Source organism: Somniosus microcephalus, chromosome 3 (genome assembly GCF_052327205.1).
Source record: "Somniosus microcephalus isolate GS21.2 chromosome 3, FLI_Smic_1.0, whole genome shotgun sequence".
NCBI classification, from domain to species: domain Eukaryota; kingdom Metazoa; phylum Chordata; class Chondrichthyes; order Squaliformes; family Somniosidae; genus Somniosus; species Somniosus microcephalus.
Genome location: NC_140989.1, coordinates 188,078,740 through 188,103,299, shown reverse-complemented (window position 1 = coordinate 188,103,299; position 24,560 = coordinate 188,078,740). Strand labels below are relative to the sequence as shown.

General features: G+C 44.3%; 1 protein-coding gene across 4 annotated transcripts in view; it reads left to right on the top strand.

Moving 5' to 3' along the window:
* Nucleotides 1–24,560, top strand: part of LOC147121635 (sentrin-specific protease 6-like) — a 153,406-nt gene that overhangs the window by 4,794 nt on the left and 124,052 nt on the right. The gene's annotated exons all lie outside the window — the stretch shown is intronic.

The following is a 24,560-nucleotide window of genomic DNA, read 5'->3' as shown; positions in this document are numbered from 1 at the left end:
TCCTCCTCCCTTGAGGGTGTTGATTTGTGTTCTGGTATATTTCAGTGGGGGGGGAAAAAAAAAGACTTTCATTTATTACATAGTATTACATTTTTATGATGCCTCTGCTATCTTTTCCCTCACTTCTTTTAACATGCGCAGATGCAATCCATCCGAAACAGGGATTTTATCCCCCTCTATGTTTGACTAGTTTATTAGCTCCCCCCCTTCCTATCTTAAATGTCATTATACCTTTTTTGATTTCATCTAATGTCATGTCCACCTTGTTGGTCTCCCTGTTAAATACCGAGGCAAAGTAATTATTTAATATTTCTGCCATTTGCTGTCATTACCTGTGAGTTTATCGTGTGTTTCCCTTAGTGGCCCTATTCCTATCCTGACTTCCCTTTTGTTAGTTATGCATCTGCAGAATACTTTACTACAGTATTTCTTTTTATATTCCTTGATAATTGCATTTTGTAGTTTCTCTTTGGCTTCCTAATTGTTTTTTGACTTCTTTCCTATCTTTTTCATAATCCTTTCTGTCATCTCAGGATACAGGGTAGGAAATTTAGGACTGAGATGAGAAATTTCTACACTCAGAGGGTGGTGAACCTGTGGAATTCTCTACCACAGAAGGCTGTGGAGGCCAATTCACTGAATATATTTAAGAAGGAGATAGATAGACTTCTAGACACAAAAGGCATCAAGGGGTATGGGGAGAGAGCGGGAATATGGTATTGAGATAGAGGTTCAGCCATGATCATATTGAATGGCGGAGCAGGCTCGAAGTTCTGAATGGCCTACTCATGCTCCTATTTTTCTATGTTTCTATGTTTCTTTGTTGGCTATGTGCTTAGTGTATGCCTTTTTCTTTAGTTTCAATTTTGCCCTTATTTATTTATTCTTCCATGGAGTGTCATTACTGGCGAGGTTGTTCTTTTTAGTGGGATATATTTCTCCTGGACACTCTTGATCACGGTTTTAAATGTTACAAAGTATTTACAGCACAGAAACGAGCCATTCGCATGGATGAACTACAGAATTTGTTCATCCCTGTTTGGCATAAAAATAAAACAAAAAAGGTGACTAACAAGAGAAATTGGGATAGCACAAGATCCAAGGAGAGGACATATAAATTGGCCAGAAAAAGCAGCAAACCTGAGGATTGGGAGCAGTTTAGGATTCAACAAAGGGATTAATTAAGAGGGGGAAAATGAAGTATGAGAGTAAGCTTGCAGGGAACATAAAAACTGACTGTAAAAGCTTCTATAGATATGTGAAGAGAAAAAGATTGGTGAAGTCAAGCATAGGTCCCTTGCAGTCAGAATCAGGGGAATTTATAATGGGGAACAAAGAATTGGCAGACCAATTAAATACATACTTTGGTTCTGTCTTCACAAAGGAGGACACAAATAACCTTCCAGAGATGTCGGGGAACATAGGGTCTGATGAAAGGGTGGAACCGAAAGAAATCAGTATTTGTAGGGAAATGGTGTTAGGGAAATTGACGGGATTGAAGGTCGATAAATCCCCAGGGCCTGATAATCTACACCCTAGGGTACTTAAGGAAGTGGCCCTAGAAATAGTAGATGCATTGCTGGTCATCTTCCAAAATTCTATAGGCTCTGGAACAGTTCCCATGGATTGGAGGGTAGCTAATGTAACCCCACTACAGGTACACTATCCCTTATCCGAAAGCCTTGGGACCAGCTGAGTTTCGGTTTTCGGATTTCAGAAGGTATTAGAAGACTGGGAAATTTGTATTTAATATAAATTTTAAAAGTTCAGGCTACCTCTTGCAACTGTTCCGTGTCTCATTCCCCTTCCTGCTTCTCTGGAAAGCCGGATATCGGCTGACTCCGACTAAGCTGGCCTGCAAATCAGGTCGGGTGTGGGGGGAGAAAAGAATATTGGACGGGTTGCGGTTCAGGTCGGGGGGGGAAAGAATATCGGACGGGCCGCGGTTCGGTTCGGGTCGGGGTGGGGGGGAGAGAAAAGAATATCGGACGTGCCGCGGTTCGGGTCGGCGGCCGGGAGAAAAGAATATCGGTCGGGTCGGGGGGGGGAGAAAAGAATATCGGACGGGCCGCAGTTCGGGTCGGGTCGGGGGGCGAAAAGAATATTGGACGGGCTGCTGCAGCTATCGGACGGGCCGCTGTATTGTTGGGTTAACTCTCTCGGTACCTCCTTCACACTGCCCGGCTCGGCCTGCAATCTCCTACCCAGGAGGGAACTTTGTGACCCTCTGCCCTGCTCAGCGTAAGTCGTGCGCCACTCTGGTCATGTGCGCACGACTTACGCTGAACGAAAAAACTTTCGGTTTTTAGAGGTGTTCGGATAAAGGATAGTCTACCTGTATTTAAAAAAGGTGGTAGAGAGAAAACGGGGAATTATAGACCGGTAAGCCTGACATCGGTAGTGGGGAAAATGCTAGAGTCCATTATAAAAGATGTAATAGCAGTGCACTTGGAAAACAGTGACAGGAACGGACAAAGTCAACATGGATTTACAAAAGGTAAATCATGCTTGACTAATCTACTAGAATTTTTTGAGGATGTAACTGGTAGAATAGATATGGGAGAACCAGTGGATGTGGTGCATTTGGACTTTCAGAAGGCTTTCGATAAGGTCCCACATAAGAGATTAGCGTGCAAAGTTAAAGCACATGGGATTGGGGGTAAGGTACTGACTTGGATAGAGAACTGGTTGGCAGACAGGAAGCAAAGAGTTGGAATAAACGGTCTTTTTCCGAGTGGCAGGCAGTGACCAGTGGGGTACCGCAGGGATTGGTGCTAGGACCCCAGTTATTCACAATATATATTAATGATCTAGACGAGGGAACTAGATGTAATATCTCCAAGTTTGCAGACAACACAAAGCTGGGTGGGCATGTGTGCTGTGAGGAGGATGCAGAGAAACTCCAGTATGATTTGGGCAGATGCAGTATAATGTGGATAAATGCGAGGTTATCCACTTTGGTGGCAAAAACAGGAAGGCAGATTATTATCTGAACGGCAATAGATTGGGAAAAGGGGAAGTGCAACGAGACCTGGGTGTCCTTGTGCACCAGTCACTGAAGGTAAACATGCAGGTGCAGCAGGCGGTTAAGAAGGCCTTCGCAGCGAGAGGATTCGAGTACAGGAGCAAGGATGTCTTGCTGCAGTTGTACAGGGCCTTGGTAAGACCACACCTTGAGTATTGTGTGCAGTTTTGGTCGCCTTATCTGAGGAAGGATGTTCTTGCCATGGAGGGAGTGCAGCGAAGATTCACCAGACTGATACCTGGGATGGCAGGAATGACTTATGAGGAGAGATTGGGTCGATTGGACTTATACTCACTGGAGTTTAGAAGAATGAGAGGGGATCTCATTGAAACTTATAAAATTCTAACAGGACTAGACAGACTAGATGCAGGAAGGATGTTCCCGATGGCGGGGAGTCCAGAACCAGGGGTCACAGTCTAAGGATAAGGGGTAAGCCATTTAGGACTGAGATGAGGAGGAATTTCTTCACCCAGAGAGTGGTGAACCTGTGGAATTCTCTACCACAGAAGGCAGTTGAGGCCAATTCATTAAATATATTCAAGAAGGAGTTAGATATATTTCTTAAGGCTAAAGGGATCAAGGGGTATGGGGAGAAAGCAGGGACAGGGTACTGAATTTGGATGATCAGCCATGATCTCATTGCATGGCGGAGCAGGCTCGAGGGGCCGAATGGCCTACTCCTGCTCCTATCTTCTATGTTTCTATTCGGCCCAATGGGCCCATGGCAGTGTTTGTGCTTTCCACGAGCCTCTTCCCACCCATCATCTTCTAACCCCATCGAGATATCCTTCTATTCCTTTCCCAGGTGCTTATCTAGCTTCCCCTTGAATACATCTATGCTTTTCACCTCAGCTACTCCTTGTGGTAGCGAGTTCCACATTCTAACCACTCTCTAGTTAAAGAAGTTTCTCCTGAATTCCCTATTGGATTTATTAGTGACTCTCTTTATATTTATGGCCCATAGTTATGGTCTCGCCTGCAAGTGGAAACATCTCTACGTCTACCCTTAAAACCCTTTCATTATCTTGAAGACCTCTATTGGATCACCCCACAGTTTTCTCTCTTCTCTTTATGTTCAATCTTTCATGATAGCTATATCTCAGTTCTGATCATTGTAGTAAATCATTTTTGCACCTTCTCCAGTGCCTCTATTTCCTTTTTATAACGTGAAGACCAGAACTGTTCACGGTACTCCAAGTGTGGTCTAACCAAGGTTCGAACCAAGTTTAACAGAACTTCTCTGTTTTTCAATTCTATCCCTCTAGAAATGGACCCCAGTGCTTCGGCTACATTTTTTGTGGCCTTATTAACCTGTGTTGCTACTTCTACTGATTTGCGTGCCTGTACCCCCAGATCCCTCTGTTCCTCTACCCCATTTAGACATTTATTTTCCAAGGAGTATGTGGCCTCCCTATTCTTCCTACCAAGATCCACCACCTAACACTTCTCTATATTGACGCTCATTTGCCAATTACACGCCCATTCTTCAAGTTTATTAATGTCTTCCTGCTGCTTTGTTTCCCACTGCTGTTCTATTTCTTTGTTTGTCATTAATTTTTTTCCTTGTTTATTTTCTCTTTCCATTCTCATCCCCTCAAAATTAGCTTTTTCCAATTTATTGCTTTGGTCTTTGCCTGTCTTATGTCCTCCTCAATTTTTATCTTAAACCTTTATTATGTTGTGATTGCCATTGCCTAGATGTTCCCATATACTCCCTTAACTGTTCTGGTTCATTTCCAATTACTAGATCCAGCAGTGCTGCCTTTCTTATTGGGCTTTTTACATACTGGGTAAGAATGGGGTCCTGCACACACTGTTTAAAAACTCCATTTCCTGGACCCTTTTCGCTACCTACTCTTGCCAGTTTATTTGGGGTAGTTAAAATCTCCCATGATTATTCCATGTCCTTCATTCATTTCATATATTTGTTTGCATATTTCTTTCTCCACCTCCTTTCCACTATTAGGCGGTCTGTAGTATATCCCTATTAGCGTGATCGATCCCTTACCTTTTTATATTTCAATCCATGTGGATTTTGTTTCTATCATTCTGTTAGCTATGTCCCTTTTTTCTACTGCCATCATGTTATCTCTAATTAGTAGTTACCCCACCCCACCCCCTTCTCCCTCCCCTATCCTTTCTGATTGTTATAACCTGCAATATTTAGTTGCCAGTCCTGTTCTTTATGTAGCCATGTTTCAGTTATTCCTACTCCATCTGGTTCCTTGCTATGGATTATTGCCTCCAGTTCCCCCATTTTATTTGGATGCCGTTTTATTTTTGGATGTTGTGTACATTGCTGTACAGGCAGTTTAATTTTTCTTTAATAGTTGTTCCTTTAACTTTATTTTTAACAGTCCTTTTATACTTCTGTTCTATAATTGTGTTTGTTCCATGACGCTTTATGTTGCCCTTGTCCGTCACCTTTACTCTCATCTCTCATTTCTTTTATCTTCAAACTTGGGTTATTTTCACCAGATCCTCTTACCACCTGCCCCCCACACCCCCCCCCCCCCCAACCTCCCTGTCTTACTAGTTGAAAGTGCTAACTGCAACCATATTTATCATTTCCACTAGGACACTAGTCCCACTCCAGTTCAGGTGGAGCCCGTCCCAGTACTGGAGCTAGTGTCCCATAAGATGGAACACCTCCTTCCCACACCACTCTTTCAGCCACCCATTCACCTTCCTGATCTGCCTATCCATATGCCAATTAGCATGTGGCTCGGGTAGATTTCTATAGCGCCTTTCACAACCTCCGGGTGTTCCAAAGTGCTTTACAGTCAGTGAAGTACTTTAGAAATGTAATCACGGTTGAAATGTAGGAAGCGCGGCAGCCAATTTGCACACACACAGCCCCACAGACAGCAATATGATAATGACTAGATAATCTGGTTTAGTGATGGTTGAGGGATAAATGTTAGCCATGACAACTGGGAGAACTCCCTTGCTCCCAGTGGGTGTTGGGTGCTCATCAGTATCTGTGTGAGCCTTGATGATTGTTAGCCAGCTATTTAATTGCGGGGAACATCCTAACAGACGTTGATTTCGTCCTCACCAGATATCCAAACAGAGATCACTGGATAGGCAACCCTGGTAGATTTTCCCCTCCTTAACCTGAGAGAGTCAACTGCCTAGGCCCTACGCTCTGGAAATCCTTCCCTAAACCTCTCCACCTCGCCTCCTTTTAAGATGCTCCTTAAAACCTACCTCTTTGACCAAGCTTTTGGTCACCTGTCCTAATATCTCCTTGTGTGGCTCGGTGCCAAATTCTGTCTGCTGACGCTTCTGTGAAGCGCCTTGGGACGCTGCATTAATGCAAATTGTTGTTGAGTGCTGAGGCCAGTTGTAGTAACTCTGATTTCAGAAAGTTCAGCATAGATTGGCGATTGAAACTGGTCTTTCTGACTCAGCTACTTAGTGCCTTAACCAGTGATCCACTGGGAAAGATATTTGAAACAGTGGCCCTGAATTTGCGGTCGGCGGTGTAGCTAAGGAGTGTGCTGCCAACCTCTGAATGGAAGCCGCACTTACCTTCTGCGAGCCCCCCCCTTCGAGAAGTTGCTTTGAAACAATGTGGAGTTGAGCGCAGCTTAGTAGCCCATGGATCCCCGGGACACACCATTGTGCGTAAGCATACCTGGGATCATGTGGGGCGGTGCTCCTTTCAATTCCTGACTCTTAGCCAATCAGCAAACATAGAAACCTCCGATGGGATAGTATTAAGCTTTAGAGAAAGTCCAGCAAATTGCCCCCGCTGTCTCTAATTGATTATTGAAGACCCTTTCCTTAGTTTGTGATATGGTATGCATGACTTTCTGCATATTAAACATTCATATTTTCATTTAATGACTCACTTCATTGTGACTCACAAAAGAAGTGAATATGATTTGTAAATGCAAATTATATGCGTTTCATTAATTGCTGACTATTACAAAAAACAACTCATTTTAAATAAAAAGGACTGGTAAGATGAACAAGTCTGCAGTTTTACCTAACACAAGTAATTGAAGTTATTTTGATTTGCACAGTTTAACCTAAATGCATAGATATTAAAGTAATTAATACTTTAGTGCACTTTAGCAGATAGTTAAATGTTTCTGGCCTCTGGATAGGAACCATAATACTCGATTAGGATGCTTTTTTATGGCTGTAGCATAAACCTAGCTCAAAATTAGTACAATTTTCTCCTCTCTCTCTCTTTCCCCCCCCCCCCCAACCATACGGCATGCAACAGGCTCCTGCGCCTGTTTAAACCAGCCGTAAAAAACTTCAGGGTAATTAATGGGCAGTTGGTGGGCAGCTTTTCACCAGCACATCATTTGAATGAGGACTTGAAAATCGCTGCAGATCATCTGTCTATTCGGAACTTGACAGATCGCAAGTTCGGGATTTAGCACATGCGGAAATCCTGAACATGCGGTCAATTTCGAAGGCGCTATGATGGCGTACTGATCGCAAATGCAGGGCCATTGTTTCTAATGGGGAGGTAATAAAAAGGTAAGCATTCAGGATGGTTTGAGTATTGTGTTAATGTTCCCACTGCAGGAATCTCGAAGAAAAATAGCTTGAATCCCTGATAGTTAAGCGATTAGGTCTTAAGACGGTATTTCGAGATGAGAGGGAAAAATGTATCACCCTTAGTTCTTCGTGTTTGATATCACGCTGTCAGATGTTTCTAACCCAGAACCAGGGAAGTTTCTCTTCTGTGCAGAGACGAGAGCAGTTTTTACTTCACCGTGTTTCCAGCATCATTTGAGTTTTTGATTAGTCTGTTTGTCTTTGCACGCTCTGCTTTTTCAAAACTTTTTTATTAGCATTGTAGAATAGTACAGCACAGAAAGAGGCCATTTGGCCCATTGAGTCCACGACAGCTCTTTCGAAGAGCAATCCAGTTAGACCCGCTCCCCGGCTCTTTCCCCATATCCTTGCAATTTTTTCTCCAAGTATTTATCCAATTCCCTTTTAAAGGCTACTATTGAGTCTGTATCCACCACCCTATCAGGCAGTGCATTCCAAATCCTTACCACTTATTGCAAAAAAATGTTTTTCCTCATGTCGCCTCTGGTTCTTTTGCCAATCACCTTAAATCTGTGCCCTCTTGTTATCGACCCTTCAGCCATTGGAAACAGTTTCTCTTTATTTACTTTATCTAAACCTTCATGATTTTAAACGCCTGCATCACATCCCCTCTTAGCCTTCTCTGCTCTAAGGAGCCAACCCCAGCTTTTCTAGTCTATCCACGCAGCTGTAATCCCTCGCCCAGGGAACCATTCTAGTAAATCTCTTCTGTACCCTCTCCACAGCCTTCACATCCTTCCTGAAGTGTGGTGCCCAGATACTCCAGCTGGGGACGAACTAGAGTTTTATATAGTTTTAACATAACCTCCTGGCTTCTGTACTCTGCCTCTTTTTTTAAAGCCCAGGATCCCATATGCTTCATTAACTGCTTTGTTAACCTGCCCTGCCACCTTCAAAGATTTTGCACAAACACCCCCAGGTCTCTCTCTTTCTTGTACCCACTTCAAAATTGTACCATTTAGTGTGTATGGTCTCTCCTCATTCTTCCTACCAAAAAATAACACCTCACACTTCTCTGCATTGAATTTCACCTGCCATGTGTCTGCCCATTCCACCAGTTGTCTGTCCTCTTGAAGTCTATTACTATCCTCCTCAGTGTTTACTACACTTCCAAATTTCGTGTTAGCTGCTAATTTTGAAGTTGTGCCCTGTATCCCCAAGTCCAAGTCATTAATGTATATCAAAAACAGCAGTGGCCCTAGTACTGAGCCTTGGGGAACTCCGCTGTACACCTTCCATTGTTCCCTGTAATTTTTTTTGGGCCGCGCGGCCACTTCAATGGGCGCGTACGTGGTTATTTCAATTTAAAAGCCGGCTCACCAGCTGTGTGGGACCTCCAGAGCACTGCGGGCCATGCAGTTTAAAGGGAACGCTGCCTCCCTCCAGTCCGAAAAACAGCCATTCACCACAACTCTGTTTTCTGTCCCTTAGCCAATTTTGTGTCCATGCTGCTACTGCCCGTTTTATCCCATGGGCTTTAATTTTGCTAACAAGCCTAGTATGTGGTACTTTAGCGATTGCCTTTTGAAAGTCCATATAAATATTAACCGCATTGCCCTCATCCACCCTCTCTGTTACCTCATCAAAAAACTCAATCAAGTTACATGATTTTCCCTTAACAATGCTTGTCCAAGTGGCTGTTAATTTTCTCCCGGATTATTGTTTCTGAAAGCTTCCCCACCACCGAAGATAAACTGACTGGCCTGTAATTGCCAGGTTTATCCTTCTCCTGTTTAAACAAGGGTGCAACATTTGCCATCCTCCAGTCCTCTGGCACCACCCCTGTATCTAAGGAGGATTGGAAGATTGTGGCCAGCACCTCCACACTTTCTACCCTTACTTTGCTCAGCAACCTAGGATGCATTGCATCCGGACCGGGTGACTTATCCACTTTAAGTCCTGCCAGCCTTTCTAGTACCTCCTTTTTATATATTTTTATTTCATTCAATATCCTGAGACCCACCTCATTTGGCAAAGTCCTCCTCCTTGGTAAACATCAATGCAAAGTGCTCATTCAGTACCTCAGCCATGCCTTCTGCCACCACCAATAAATCTCCATTTTGGTCCTTAATCGGCCCCACTGCTCCTCTGGACATCCTTTTACTGTTAATATGCCTATAGAAGACCTTTGGATTCCTCTTTGTTAGCCACCAATCTATTCTCGTACTGTCTCTTTGCCCCTCTTACTGTATTTCCTTTTTCACTTCTCCTCTGTACTTCTATATTCAGCCTGATTCTCTCTCGTATTATCAAGCTGACATCTGTCATATGCCCCCTTTTTCTGCTTCATTCTACTCTCTCTGTCATCTAGGGAGCTCTGACTTTGGTTGCCCTCCCTTTCTCCCTTGTGAGAATGTATCTAGACTGTACCCGAACCATCTCCCCTTTAAAGGCTGTCCATTGCTCCATTACATTTCTGCCTGCCAGTCTTCGACTCCAATTTACCCGGGCCAGATCCTTCCTCAATTTGCTGAAATTAGCCCTCCTCCAGTTAAGTATTTTTATTCTAGCTTGCTCCTTGTCCTTCTCCATAACTAATCTAAACCTTAATACTATGATCACTATTACTGAGATGCTCCCCGACTGTGACGATCTCCACTTGACCCACCTCATTCTGCAGGACGAGATCCAGCAGTGCCTCCTTCCTCGTTGGGCAGGAAATATATGATCAAGAAAGATCTCCTGATCACACTTCAGAAATCCCTCTCCCTCCCCTTCTCTACCCTTAACACAATCACTGCCCCATTCAACATTGGGGTAGTTAAACTCTCCCATTATCACTACTCTAGTTCATGCACCTCTCAGTAATTTCCCTGCAAATCTGCTCCACTGTCTCCTTCCCATGTTTTGGTGGTCTATAAGATACACCAAGTAGTGTAATAGCTCCTCCATTGTTATCTCCAACCAAATAGATTCTGTCTTTGTCCCCTCAAGGACATTCTCACTTTCTAGCACTGTAATATTTTCCCTAATCAAAACTGCTATGCCCTCCCCCTTTTTTCCCCTTCCCTATCTTTCCTGAACACCTTGTACCCAGAAATATAAAGCATCCAATCCTGCCCTTTTTTGAGCCAGGTCTCAGTTATTTCCACTACATCATATTCCCATGTGGCTATTTGTGCCTGCAACTCAACAACCTTATTAACCACACTTTGTGCATTTACACACATGCACTCTTTGTACTTTCTATGTACCCACCTAATTCTGTATTATTTCTAACTCTAACTGTCTCTCCCAGTCCTCTGTGCACCTTGTTTCTACTTTTTAATACTACATCTTGGTGCCTAACTCCCTGCCCAATTACTTTAAACCCTCCCCGACAGCACTAGTTAACTAACCCCCGGCCCGGCCCGCCCGGTCATCTCCCCCTCCCCCTCCCCCAGTGTAGTCCTTTGCCTCGTGGTGCCAGGCTCAGGACTGCACTCCTTTGCGGTGTCGTCATCCTCACTAGTATTCGGTGCCTGAGAGTGCCACACTCCCGGAGGATTCCTGCACTGCCTGGATTATTTGGAATCGAGAGAGAGCTTCTATTCAATAATGTCCTACAAGCACATAAAAAAAAAAAATCAGACACTTTTTGGGTGTTTTGTGCTGAGTTGGGGGTGGAACACTCTTCCAGTGGTATCATCCACCTTCTGCACCAGGCACTCCCAGATGGGATAGAGCACAGCCCAGGTGGATAGTTAAGATCCCTCTACCCTGCATCAATAAAATGTTTTGAATATTGGACGAGTAATCTTTGCTGCATGTTGCCAAATTGCCCAAACTCATTTCACTTCAATTTAAAGAAACCATACAGCCATCAGGCTGGTCTGAATTCAAACCCGAGTCCGTAAAGCATATACTAAGCCAGCCCTTCAAATCAAAAATTGTCACTGGTGGTTTAGCTTAACTTCTCTTGAGCCTTTATAATTTTCTTTTTCAGTCAGCTGTGTTGACAAAACCTGGTCTGCAGATTCCAGCACGTATGTCAGTACTGCAAGTTTTTGAGTTGCGCTGTCGTATCTAATTTACGCGCAGCAGCATTACAACGCATCATCTTTTGCAAGCTGCTTTTCCAGTTTTTTTTTGCCAGTTCTACTTTTGGGGGATGGGAGAGCCTCGGGGGTTGTGTCTCTGGTTGTCACTTTTCTAGCTGCAAGAAGTAAAACACAAATTTTCTTGCTCAGAAGGAGAATAGTGATGTGATTTGAGCGCAGGTGATATATTCATCTCTACTGACTCCTTCCGCAACCCCTGCTTTGGTGGCATTGATAGGCGACTATTTACCGTGAAGTAGTACTATTAAAGTTTAAATTAATGAATAATGTTTAAACAGATAGCTGCTGGAGGACATGTTTAACAAAAGCACCATACATGGGAAGAGGTGCTACCCCAGCACTGCGTAACTGAGCTGAAACAATTGGCAGAGCAGGAAGTGTCTGCTCAACCTCTTTGGCTGAGAGTTTGTGCTTTTTATTGCTGTATAAGTGAAAAATAAGCTTTTACGTATATAAAAGTGCCTTGTTGGGGCAACGCTTCTGATTACTGAATGATAACTAAAAGGAATTTGTGGGGTTCAGTTTGTATATTGTGGAGCAAGTACTAGTGCAGTGCGCTGTCTCTTTTAGACGACATGATGGACCTGAATTTTCAGCAAACTTGCGCCGTAGTAATATATTAACGGCGTGTGCCATTGTTAATACGTACAGGAAACTCTTTATTATCCGGGACCGGTGTGGTGCCGGTTTATCAAAAAGTCTGGATTACAGAGAGGTATAGTGAATAGGTACGAGAGCTCCATACACAGCAACAAATCCAGGCTTCCCTGTTGCTTAGCAACATGTGCAGGAACTCTGGCCACAGACCAAGCGTCCCTGTTGCTTAGTAACAAGTGCAGGAGGCCCAGTTACACAGCCACAGATCCAGGAACTGCCACTAATATGAAGTAAAACTTACCTGAACCTACTCCTGAATTTTGCCGGTTAACAGAGATTTCTGGTTATTTAGGTGCCGGTAAATCGAGAGTTTCCGGTAATAGTTCCAGGAAATAATGAAGTAAGTGAGTTACCCCTTATGCCATAGTTTGCTGGCACCTTTGCCCTCCATTGTAGTCAGTGGCGATCATCAATTTGCTGGACTTACACCAGTTAGACTGAAAAATAATGGCGTGGGTGACCCGGTAATGACATGATTTATGGCCAACTCGTGACTCTCAGCCTGAGAGACCAACAAAGGGACCATTAAAGCTCTAGAGCCTCATCCTAGTGTGTCTGGAAATTGTTCGAAGTGTATTTTTTCCTAAATATCTCTTTTTTGGCTGTTTATTGTGGCCAGCTTTGCTATCCAGAGCGCTGTTAGTGTCCAAAGGCAGTTCTAGTTCGGGCCTCCACCTATTTCTACATGTTACGAAGGTGACTGCATTGTAATGGCCTGATTCATTATGGATGATCTGGAGGAGCAGCAGAGAGAGCAAAAGCATCGCTTGAGGCACCTTGGCTGGAGACCGAACCAATCTCTCCACGACCCCTCACGCAGTGTACAGGGAATGAATGTCATTTGAGGCACTGGCCGGAGGAGCTGTGCATGCACGGACTGGACTTTAGCAAGGAAGCAATTGACCATCTCTGCGAGATGCTCCATGAAGACCTAAAGTCAGTCCGCTTCTCGCAGGACCTTGTTAGTGGTAATGAAGGTGACAACGCTCTCAATTTCTACAGCCGCATCTCCTTCCAGTCGGGCACTGGAGACCTCTTAACATCAGCTCAGGAGCAGTGAGGACCTGCATTCAACAGGTGAGAAATGCCATCTTCCGCAGAGCATTTGACTTCACTAAATACAATGTGCTCTCTGTGCACCAGGTCTATCAATTTCCACTAGATTGCTGGCTTCTCCAGGGTGCAGAGCGCTATCGATGGGATTCGCGTGCTGCTCACTTCTATCAATGGGAAGGATTATTACTTAATGTGCTAATTGTTTGAGATAGATACTGAGGATTGTGCATGTAAACACAGAATTCAGTGAAGTGCTCACGATGCGGATGTGCAGACACTAGAGGTTACTTTTTAACAGTCTTTTATTAATTTGCATTGATTTCAGCAGATGCAGTTCTAAACCTCTCCGCATCTCTACTTCTCCTCCTTTAAGACGCTTCTTAACACCTACCTCTTTGACCAAGCTTTTGGTCACCTGTCCTAATAGCTCTTTAGGTAGCTTTGTGTCAAATTTAGTTTGATGATCGCTCCTGTGAAGCACCTTGGGACGGTTTATTATGTTAAAGGAGCTACACAAGTGCAAGTAGTTGTTCTCAGCCATTTCAGTGCCATGTGGTTGGTCTGAGGGCTAAGGTAAGCCATTGGCCGCGCTGTCCACGAGGTCCCTCACCACGCTCTAGATGGGATCGACGTTCCAGCAAGTTATGGTGCAAATATCGATCGATATGAGTGGGGAGCTGAAAAGTGCAAATAACGGCATGTGCCACCAAACACACCATTCCATCAAACCAGGCCCGATATCACAGGACAGCCAGCTCGGGCGTGTTCTGACTCTGTAGAACTGACCTAATCATCTACTCAAAGCATTCTTCGACAGAGGTTTCTTTTTATACAGGCACAGAATGCAATGATGTTACACGGAATGCGCCATTGACTCGCTTGCCCATGCTGCCATTGGGACAACGATGATGCTTGACTTTTCTCCCTCCCCAAACACATTTTCCAGAAGTGCCGTTTTTATTTTGGCTGTAGGAAAATGAAGATGATATTGCTGTGACACCGAAATACACATCTCCCCAAGTCACTGAAAGGCTTATAGGCTGTCAAAGCACGACCATATTCCAGAAAGGATATCTAGAATGCTAGAACGATGGTGGATGTTTCTGTTGATTGTAGATACTTGTTTTATTTATGGTAAAGTTTGCTCAGAGTGATGTGTTTGACGTGTAACAATGGATTGAGTACTGTTAGGGTCTCCCTGCATTTTATTAGTACAGATCCCCCTCAACCAAACTTTAGGGGTCAGCTGCCCACCTCAAGACATCACTGCATTAAGCAACTGCTGTTTCCTCTTTGTTTTCTATTTTTCACTATTTCTGTCAAGTCTCACTTCCCCGAACCCCTGCTGCAAATCAACTGGTGGTTCTCAGACCAAGCTTTACCCTTGGCTTACTTCCATCAGACCCTTAAAATAAGCCTAGCTTCTCGCAACTACGCAGCTCACACTCCCTCTGTGCCTAGTCCACAATTAAAGGCTACAAGGCTTAATGGACGCTTCCAACTCCAACTCAACTGCCATAAAACAACGTTGGGTCTTTTCCATAAACAGTTTTTCCTCAATGCACGAAAAGGAAACTGGGGCGTAATGGAACCTCTGGGTGTGCTCGGATACTGTGTGTAATGGAACCTCTGGGTGTGCTCGGATACTGTGTGTAATGGAACCTCTGGGTGTGCTTGGATACTGTGTGTAATGGAACCTCTGGGTGTGCTCGGATACTGTGCGTAATGGAACCTCCGGGTGTGCTCGGATACTGTGCGTAATGGAACCTCTGGGTGTGCTCGGATACTGTGTGTAATGGAACCTCTGGGCTCGGATACTGTGTGTAATGGAACCTCCGGGTGTGCTCGGATATTGTGTGTAATGGAACCTCGGTGTGCTCGGATACTGTGTGTAATGGAACCTCTGGGCTCGGATACTGTGTGTAATGGAACCTCCGGGTGTGCTCGGATACTGTGTGCAATGGAACCTCTGGGCTCGGATACTGTGTGTAATGGAACCTCTGGGTGTGCTCGGATACTGTGTGTAATGAAACCTCTGGGTGTGCTCGGATACTGTGTGTAATGGAACCTCTGGGCTCTGATACTGTGTGTAATGGAACCTCTGGGTGTGCTCGGATACTGTGTGTAATGAAACCTCTGGGTGTGCTCGGATACTGTGTGTAATGGAACCTCTGGGCTCGGATACTGTGTGTAATGGAACCTCTGGGTGTGCTCAGATACTGTGTGTAATGAAACCTCTGGGTGTGCTCGGATATTGTGTGTAATGAAACCTCTGGGTGTGCTCGGATACTGTGTGTAATGAAACCTCTGGGTGTGCTCGGATACTGTGTGTAATGGAACCTCTGGGCTCGGATACTGTGTGTAATGGAACCTCTGGGTGTGCTCAGATACTGTGTGTAATGAAACCTCCGGGTGTGCTCGGATATTGTGTGTAATGGAACCTCTGGGTGTGCTCGGATACTGTATGTAATGGAACCTCTGGGCTCTGATACTGTGTGTAATGGAACCTCTGGGTGTGCTCGGATACTGTGTGTAATGAAACCTCTGGGTGTGCTCGGATACTGTGTGTAATGGAACCTCTGGGCTCGGATACTGTGTGTAATGGAACCTCTGGGTGTGCTCGGATACTGTGTAATGGAACCTCAGGGTGTGCTCGGATACTGTGTGTAATGGAACCTCTGGGTGTGCTCGGATACTGTGTGTAATGGAACCTCTGGGTGTGCTCGGATACTGTGTAATGGAACCTCTGGGTGTGCTCGGATACTGTGTGTAATGGAACCTCTGGGTGTGCTCGGATACTGTGTGTAATGAAACCTCCGGGTGTGCTCGGATATTGTGTGTAATGGAACCTCTGGGTGTGCTCGGATACTGTATGTAATGGAACCTCTGGGCTCTGATACTGTGTGTAATGGAACCTCTGGGTGTGCTCGGATACTGTGTGTAACGAAACCTCTGGGTGTGCTCGGATACTGTGTGTAATGGAACCTCTGGGCTCGGATACTGTGTGTAATGGAACCTCTGGGTGTGCTCGGATACTGTGTGCAATGGAACCTCTGGGTGTGCTCGGATACTGTGTGTAATGGAACCTCTGGGTGTGCTCGGATACTGTGTGTAATGGAACCTCTGGGTGTGCTCGGATACTGTGTAATGGAACCTCAGGGTGTGCTCGGATACTGTGTGTAATGGAACCTCTGGGTGTGCTCGGATACTGTGTGTAATGGAACCTCTGGGTGTGCTCGGATACTGTGTGTAATGGAACCTCTGGGTGTGCTCGGATACTGTGTAATGGAACCTCAGGGTGTGCTCGGATACTGTGTGTAATGGAACCTCTGGGTGTGCTCGGATACTGTGTGTAATGGAACCTCTGGGTGTGCTCGGATACTGTGTGTAATGGAACCTCTGGGTGTGCTCGGATACTGTGTGTAATGGAACCTCTGGGTGTGCTCGGATACTGTGTGTAATGGAACCTCTGGGTGTGCTCGGATACTGTGTGTAATGGAACCTCTGGGTGTGCTCGGATACTGTGTGTAATGGAACCTCTGGGTGTGCTCGGATACTGTGTAATGGAACCTCGGTGTGCTCGGATACTGTGTGTAATGGAACCTCTGGGTGTGCTCGGATACTGTGTGTAATGGAACCTCGGTGTGCTCGGATACTGTGTGTAATGGAACCTCGGTGTGCTCGGATACTGTGTGTAATGGAACCTCTGGGCTCGGATACTGTGTGTAATACTGTGTACATATTTGAAAGTTCTCTATCTGAATGCACGTAGCATTCGTAACAAAATAGACGAGTTAATGGCACAAATAACTACATATGGGTATGATCTTGTGGCCATTACAGAAACATGGCTGCAGGGTGACAATGCCTGGGAATTAAACATACCAGGTTATTTAACGATCAGGAAGGACAGGCAGGAAGGAAGGGGAGGTGGATTGGCTATGTTAATAAAGGAAGGAATCACTAATACAGAGAAATGATATTGGGTCAAAAGATCAGGATAATGAAACAGTTTGGGTGGAGGTAAGGAATAATAAGGGGGAAAAAACACTAGTGGGCGTAGTCTATGGGCCTCCGAACAGTTGCAACTCTGTTGGACGGAGTATCAATCAGGAAATAGTTGAGGCTTGTAATAAGGGAACATCTATAATTATGGGGGATTTTAACTATCATATTAATTGGATAAATCAAATTGGGCAGGGCTGACTTGAGGATGAGTTCATTGAGTGTATTAGAGATGGCTTTCTTGAGCAGTATGTAACTGCACCGACCAGGGGGCAAGCAACCTTAGATCTGGTCCTGTGTAACGAGACAGGATCAATTAAAAATGTCCTAGTAAAGGATCCCCTTGGAATGAGTGACCATAACATGGTTGAATTCCATATTCAATTAGAGGGTGAGAAGGTTGGATCTCAAACAAGCGTGCTAAGCTTGAATAAAGGAGACTGTGAAGGTATGAGAGCGGAATTGAGTAGAGTGGATTGGGAAAATAGATTGAAGGGTAAGACGATACATGATCAGTGGTGTATATTTAAGGAGTTATTTTACAACTTCCAAAAAATATATATTCCACTGAGAAGAAAAGGGTGTAAAAGAAAAGACAGCTATCCGTGGCTAAGTAAAGAAATTAAGGAAAGTATTCGACTAAAAACAAGGGCATATAAGGTAGCCAAATCTAGTGGGAGGATAGAGGATTGGGAAAACTTTAAAAGACAGCAAAAAATAACAAAAAGATTGATTAAGAAAGGGAAGATAGATTATGAAAGTAAATTAGCAAAAAATATAAAAACAGATAGTAAGAGTTTTTATAGTTATATAAAAAGAAAAAGGGTGGCTAAAGTAAATGTTGGTCCCTTAGAGGATGAGACTGGGAAATTAATGGTGGGAAATATGGAGATGGCAAAAACACTATATGAATATTTTGTATCAGTCTTTACAGTAGAGGACACTAAGAATATCCCAACACTGGACAAACAGGGGGCTATAGGGGGGGGGGGGAGGAGCTAAACACGATCAAAATCACTAAGGAAGTGGTACTCGGTAAAATAATGGGACTCGAGGCGGATAAATCACCTGGACCTGATGGCTTACATCCTAGGGTCTTGAGGGAAGTGGCGGTAGGGATTGTGGATGCATTGGTAATAATTTTCCAAAACTCCCTGGACTCAGCAAAGGTCCCGGCAGACTGGAAAACTGCTAATGTAACACCCTTATTTAAAAAGGGCAGTAGACAGAAGGCTGGAAACTATAGACCGGTTAGCCTAACATCTGTGGTAGGTAAAATTTTGGAGTCCATTATTAAGGAGACAGTAACAGGACATTTGGATAATCATAATTTAATAGGACAAAGTCAGCATGGTTTTATGAAGGGGAAGTCATGTTTGACAAATTTGCTGGAGTTCTTTGAGGAAGTAACATATAGGGTGGATAAAGGGGAACCAGTGGACGTAGTGTATTTAGACTTCCAAAAGGCATTTGACAAGGTGCCACACAAGATTATTGCTCAAGATAAAAAATCACAGGATTGGGGGTAATATTCTGGCATGGATAGAGGATTGGCTATCTAACAGAAGGCAGAGAGTTGGGATAAATGGTTAATTCTCAGACTGGCAATCAGTAACTAGTGGTGTTCCGCAGGGGTCAGTGCTGGGTCCCCAACTCTTTACAATCTATATTAACAATTTGGAGGAGGGGACCGAGTGTAACATATCAAAGTTTGCAGATGATACTAAGATGGGAGGGAAAGTAGTGAGTGAGGAGGACATAAAAAACCTGCAAGGGGACATCGACAGGCTAAGTAAGTGGGCAGAGATTTGGCAGATGGTCTCGGATACTGTGTGTATTGGAAACTCTGGGTGTGCTCGGATACCGTGCATTAATCAATATCTCTCGACCTGAAGCAGACAATTGCATTCACTTTGCCTCCAATTTCCACCCTTCCCTCACCTTCACATGGTCCATCTCTGACTCTTCCCTTCCTCGACTTCTCTGTCTCCTTCTCTGGGGATAGGTTATTGACCAATATTCATTACAAGCCCACTGACTCTCACAGCTACCTGGACTACACTTCCTCCCACCCCGCTTCCTGTAAGGACTCTATTCCATTCTCCCAGTTTCTCAGTCTCCGCCGCATCTGCTCCGACGATGCCACCTTCCACACCAGTGCTTCCGACATGTCTTCCTTTTTCCTCAACCGAGGTTTCCTCTCTACCGTGGTTGACACGGCCCTCGAACGTGTCTGTTCTATCTCCTGCATTTCTGCCCTCACCCTGCCCCTCCCTCCCGGAACCATGATAGGGTGTTCCCCTTGTCCTCACCTTTCACCCCACCAGCCTCCACATTCAACGGCTCATCCCCTGCCATTTCCGCCACCTCAAGTGATCCCACCACCAAACGCATCTTCCCCTCCCCTCCCCTTTCAGCATTCCGTAGGGACCGCTCCCTCCGAGACACCCTAGTCCACTCCTCTATCATCCCCAGCGCCCTTTACCCTTCGCCTGGCACCTTCCCGTGCAAGCGCAGGAGATGTAACACCTGCCCTTATACCTTCCCACTGTCCAGGGCCCCAAACACCCCTTCCAGCTGAAACAGCGATTTACTTGTACTTCTTGCAGTCTAGTATACTGTATTCGCTGCTCACGATGCGGTCTCCTCTACATTGGGGGGACCAAACACAGATTGGGTGACCGCTTTGCGGAACACCTCCGTTCAGTCCGTAAGGGTGACCCCGAGCTTCCGGTCACCTGTCATTTTAATTCAACGCTCCATTCCCACTCTTTATCCACACCTTTGTTTTGGTTTCTCCCCCCCCCCCCCCCCCCCATCCTTTTTTTTCTCTCTCCCACATGGCAGCTGTCTCTCATTCTGCCAGCGCATTTCACACCTAATCTAGAGCTGTCTTTTATCTCCCCTCGTCCTATCACCATCTCCTCTCGTTTTGTATACCTCTTAGTGTCTCTTCACTTCTCTTTTGTTCTCTCCCAACCCGGCCTCTTAATCTATTTCATTCCCTGTGCCTCTTTATAGTCTTGATAAAGGGTCTTGACCCGAAATGTTGACTCTACTTTCTCTCCACGGATGTTGCCTGGCCTGCTGAGTTTTTCCAGCATTTTCTGTTGTTATTTCGGATTTCCAGCATCTGTAGTAGTTTGCTATCTTTGGTTTGAACTTGGGTCATTGTGGACTTGTGGTTCAAATATATCTTTGTCTTCTTTGGAACTAGATTTCGATCAGTCGTGGGTTACATGGAGAGGCAGTGCCTCTTTTGTTCCTGTTAAAGGAGTAATAAATTCCCCCGAAGAGAACAGTACTGTGGCCTTGAGGTTTCTTCAATTTATCCCCTATGGGAAGATGAAGGCTTTTTCTGAGAAGGCGACAGGCTGGGGTGGTAGCTGAGTGCTCCTACTTTTTTAAATATTACTATCTTTTAGTAAGTTTCCCTCTTTCTTGCAGTTTCATTCTCCTTTCCTTCACCTTGCTTTGCTGCTGTGAAGATGGATGCAAAAGCCCTCACTAGTGCGACCCTGCTGAACTGTTTTCCAGGAGGTGCTCCTGCCCATTTAGCCATGGCTCCAAAGTATGATTTTCTCTCTCTCCTCGCCTCCTTTCCCACTCCCTTGCTGTGCAGTGGTTTGCTCTGTTTGCTGAGCAGGCCCTGATTCTACATGCACTCTTGTTCTGTGACACTGAGAATTAACACACTTATTTACAGTTCCACCAGGGTGGCTCGTCTCCTCTGTCTTTATTTTTGGAGTTCTGTCATGAGGTTTACTGTGACATCAGGATGATTTTTAGGGGTAAGTGATTTGTTATCGCTCAGAAACTGGCATTTCGCTGCTTCCAGCGTTTTATTTCTGAAGTTGCAGTCTGAGATTTGCTGATTTTTAGTTGCAGGATGTTGCGTCATTCCCAATTAATTGGCCTAATGATGCTAATTACCTGCTTGGTTAGGTTGATAACCTAAAAATGCACTCTTAAGGTACTTGTTCTTTATAGCGCCTTTTCGCATGGACATTTATTTCTATGTACTATCGTACAATTAATTTTGGAAGTGTAGCAACTTATTTGGTCAGTTTTGGTCTATATTTTAAAAAGAGGCTTGTTTTAAAAAAAAAAAAAATAAAACTACTTATCAAGGCGCCGATCTGTTGTTGTTGGTTCACAATCTCCTTTTGTGTTGTGTGCAGTGTTTACACTTTCAGAAAGTGTATCAAGTGTCTGCTCTCTGGGTCATTTGTGGAGCTTTAGATACGATTGCATCAGTGTTTTTCACCCCTCCTTCTCTGCTCTTGCCTACACCCGAATGTGCCTAATTAGTGCTTATTTCATTTTGTCATTCTCTAGTCTATAGGTTATTTTGAATGCCTTTTGGCTGGTAAATAGAGATTTTAAATTCTGCCTTAATGTTTGATTGCCAAGGATGTTATAACCATCATACAGTATTTAAAATAATGGCCCAGCAATTGCTGGAAAGGTAATGGCGAGTTCACGGCGCCTGCCATTATTGCGTAAAAATCCCAGCAATTTGTTGTGAGGAAGAGATACCCCATGAGTTGCGAATCGCCACAAATTGGTGAACGATTTGCGCAGCTCCGCCATTAGCTTCGCAGAAACAGGAGCTTATCGTCAACCACTCCCCGTGAGTTTCAAGCAATTGCTGGCTTTGCGCATAAATGCAAATGAATTTCGCTGCTGCCATTTAGGGCTGGTATTTCATGTTGTAAGGATCTTTCTAATGACGTGACTTATGGTCCTGAAATGCCACTCAAATTTGGCGGCACAAGAAGGGAACAATTGAAACTGTGGAGTCTCATTCCTTCAGGTCGTAAATTGTTCCTGGAGGTTTCTTACATTAAAAAAACTTTTCCTTTGTCTTTTTTCTCTCTCTCTCTCTCTCTCTCTCTCTCTCAATCCAGTCTTTCTTTCCCGCTCATTATTTCTCTCTCTCTATTTAATTTGACTCTAATTCACCCATTATCCTTCTCCCTCATTTGCTGCGTTTCTCTATCCTTAGATTTAATTAATTAAGGAGATAGACTATTGGACGTGATATCCCGCTGACATTGCCACTCCATTATCAATTCGCATTTCCAGCAATTTGCGGTGCAAAAATAATACGATCTGAAGGGTGAGGTGAAAAATCCAATTCACGGTGCTCGCTGCGAGATGCCCCGCTCCAATAAATTCCAGGCCATTAAGTGCTATTCATCACTTTCGGTTGAAGTATGCCTTTTTGTTTTTCCCTCGTATACAGGTCTAACTAGACCACCCTAAGTAAGCATGGAAGATTACTACCAAACTGAGAGAAGCCCAGTTGCTGTGGGAAATATGTAACTTCCCTGTTGCCACTGCAGTGGAAATTTTGCAATTTTTTCTTTTCTCCCAGCAACCACCAGAATTAAATTTGCGAGACATTATCTGGACCACCGGGAAATAATACCCAGCGTTTTTAGTCTGTAATCCATGAAAGGTGCAGCTCTCTGCCCTGTTTGGAAAAAAATGCCCGGCTCAACTCCCTGACTAATTGCTCCCGTCTCCTACCTGGTGCTCCTCCTGTTCTGGAGGATTGAACTCTGCTGAACACTTTGGATGGGAATTTCATACCTTTGTTTTAATTCTCCTCTCCTCCCCGCACCCCCGCCCCCCCACCCCCAACAGAGAAGCAGCATCGGGTAAAGGCTGGGAGAGGCATTAAGGGGAAAATTAGCGGGGGTGTGGGTGGAGAGGAAGGGAGGAGTGTGCCAGCATGAACTGGGGAGGGAAGGGAGCAATGGTATTTTGGTGTTGGAAAGGACACTGAGCCAAGGCTGAGACCTGAAGCAATTTAGCAACTTAGAGTACCAATACATATCCACAGTACCCTGTCTGCAATTTCTCGTCAAGAGATGGGAAAATACCCCCAATTTCGTATTGTTCTCCACTGAACCAGGACATTACCATGTTAAATGCTGGCTACATCTTTTGTCACTCTGTATCTCTGTGGCTGTACGTGTGTATTTTTAGAAAGTCTTGTAAAAATAGCCTTCGTGTCATCTATTTCTGGGATTGCTCATTGCTATAATAAACAAGTGAGGAATCCACAGATTCTACAGAAAGTTTTCTTTTCGCCAGCCTCAATACTAAATTGGACTTTAAGTTATGATGCAGGGAATCATATTTGTGTTTTCTAAACTAATGGCATTTGCTGCTCAAAATTGCTGTCGAAGCAAACCATGCATTTGTAGTTTTAAATGCTGTGGGAGGTTTTACTGTGCGAATGGCACTCTATAAATGCAAGTTGTTGTAGTGACCGTATAATTTGTGATAGTATGATTTATTGACCATCATTCTATGCTCTTCACCCCCGCCCACCCCTCCACCCATTGCATACGTTGTTTACTGTATGTTAGAGCCACATATACGCACCAATGCTTCCTACCTTGACAAACATTTATCATGTAATTTTTGTAATTGTTTCATTTGTAGCTTTGGAACACTTGTAATGCTGTTAGAGCAGAAATGAAGGCAAGTATTTTTGAATGTTGATTTAAACCTAAGGAGTGAACAGAATTTGAAAAAAAGCATCAGTAGCAAAAGTTTTATTAGTTGGGAAAAAATTGCATTGAAAATATTTTGATTTTTGACAAAAATAAACAAAAGTTCAGCTGCTACCCTCTTTCCCAAACTGTGTGGTAGCTGTTTCCCTTCAGTTAAGGAATGGTAGGTGACCAACTTGCAGCCCTGAGCTGACCTCTAGGGCGACTCTCTTTGAGCTTTTACTTTTTTTTCCCCTCTCTGAGGGGTCGTGTCTCACTTCCACTTGGCACCTTCCAAGATGACTATAGCAGTGTATCCTGTAGCCGAGCAATGCTGTTTTCAATTTAATAATAGGCTTTTCATTTAATGAAATTGAGCACAGATTTCATGCACAACCCCTGCAGAAAATTAATTTTGGTAATAAGATCATCAATTTAAAAATGAAATTGAGTAACCTAGTTCTAGGGGCCAAAGGGGCAAATAGTGCAGGATACTATACCACCAAAGTTGGAAATAAAATAGAAAAGACAAGGCTCATCAGGAAACAGTGATTCGGGGATGCTGAATGGATAGGGTTGGATAATCAATGGAGAAGGTCATGGGTATGAAGATCAAACAGAATGGGAGAGAAGACAGAGCACTGAGAAACAAACCCCTGTGTTTCTAGGACCGAATCGGAGGATGAG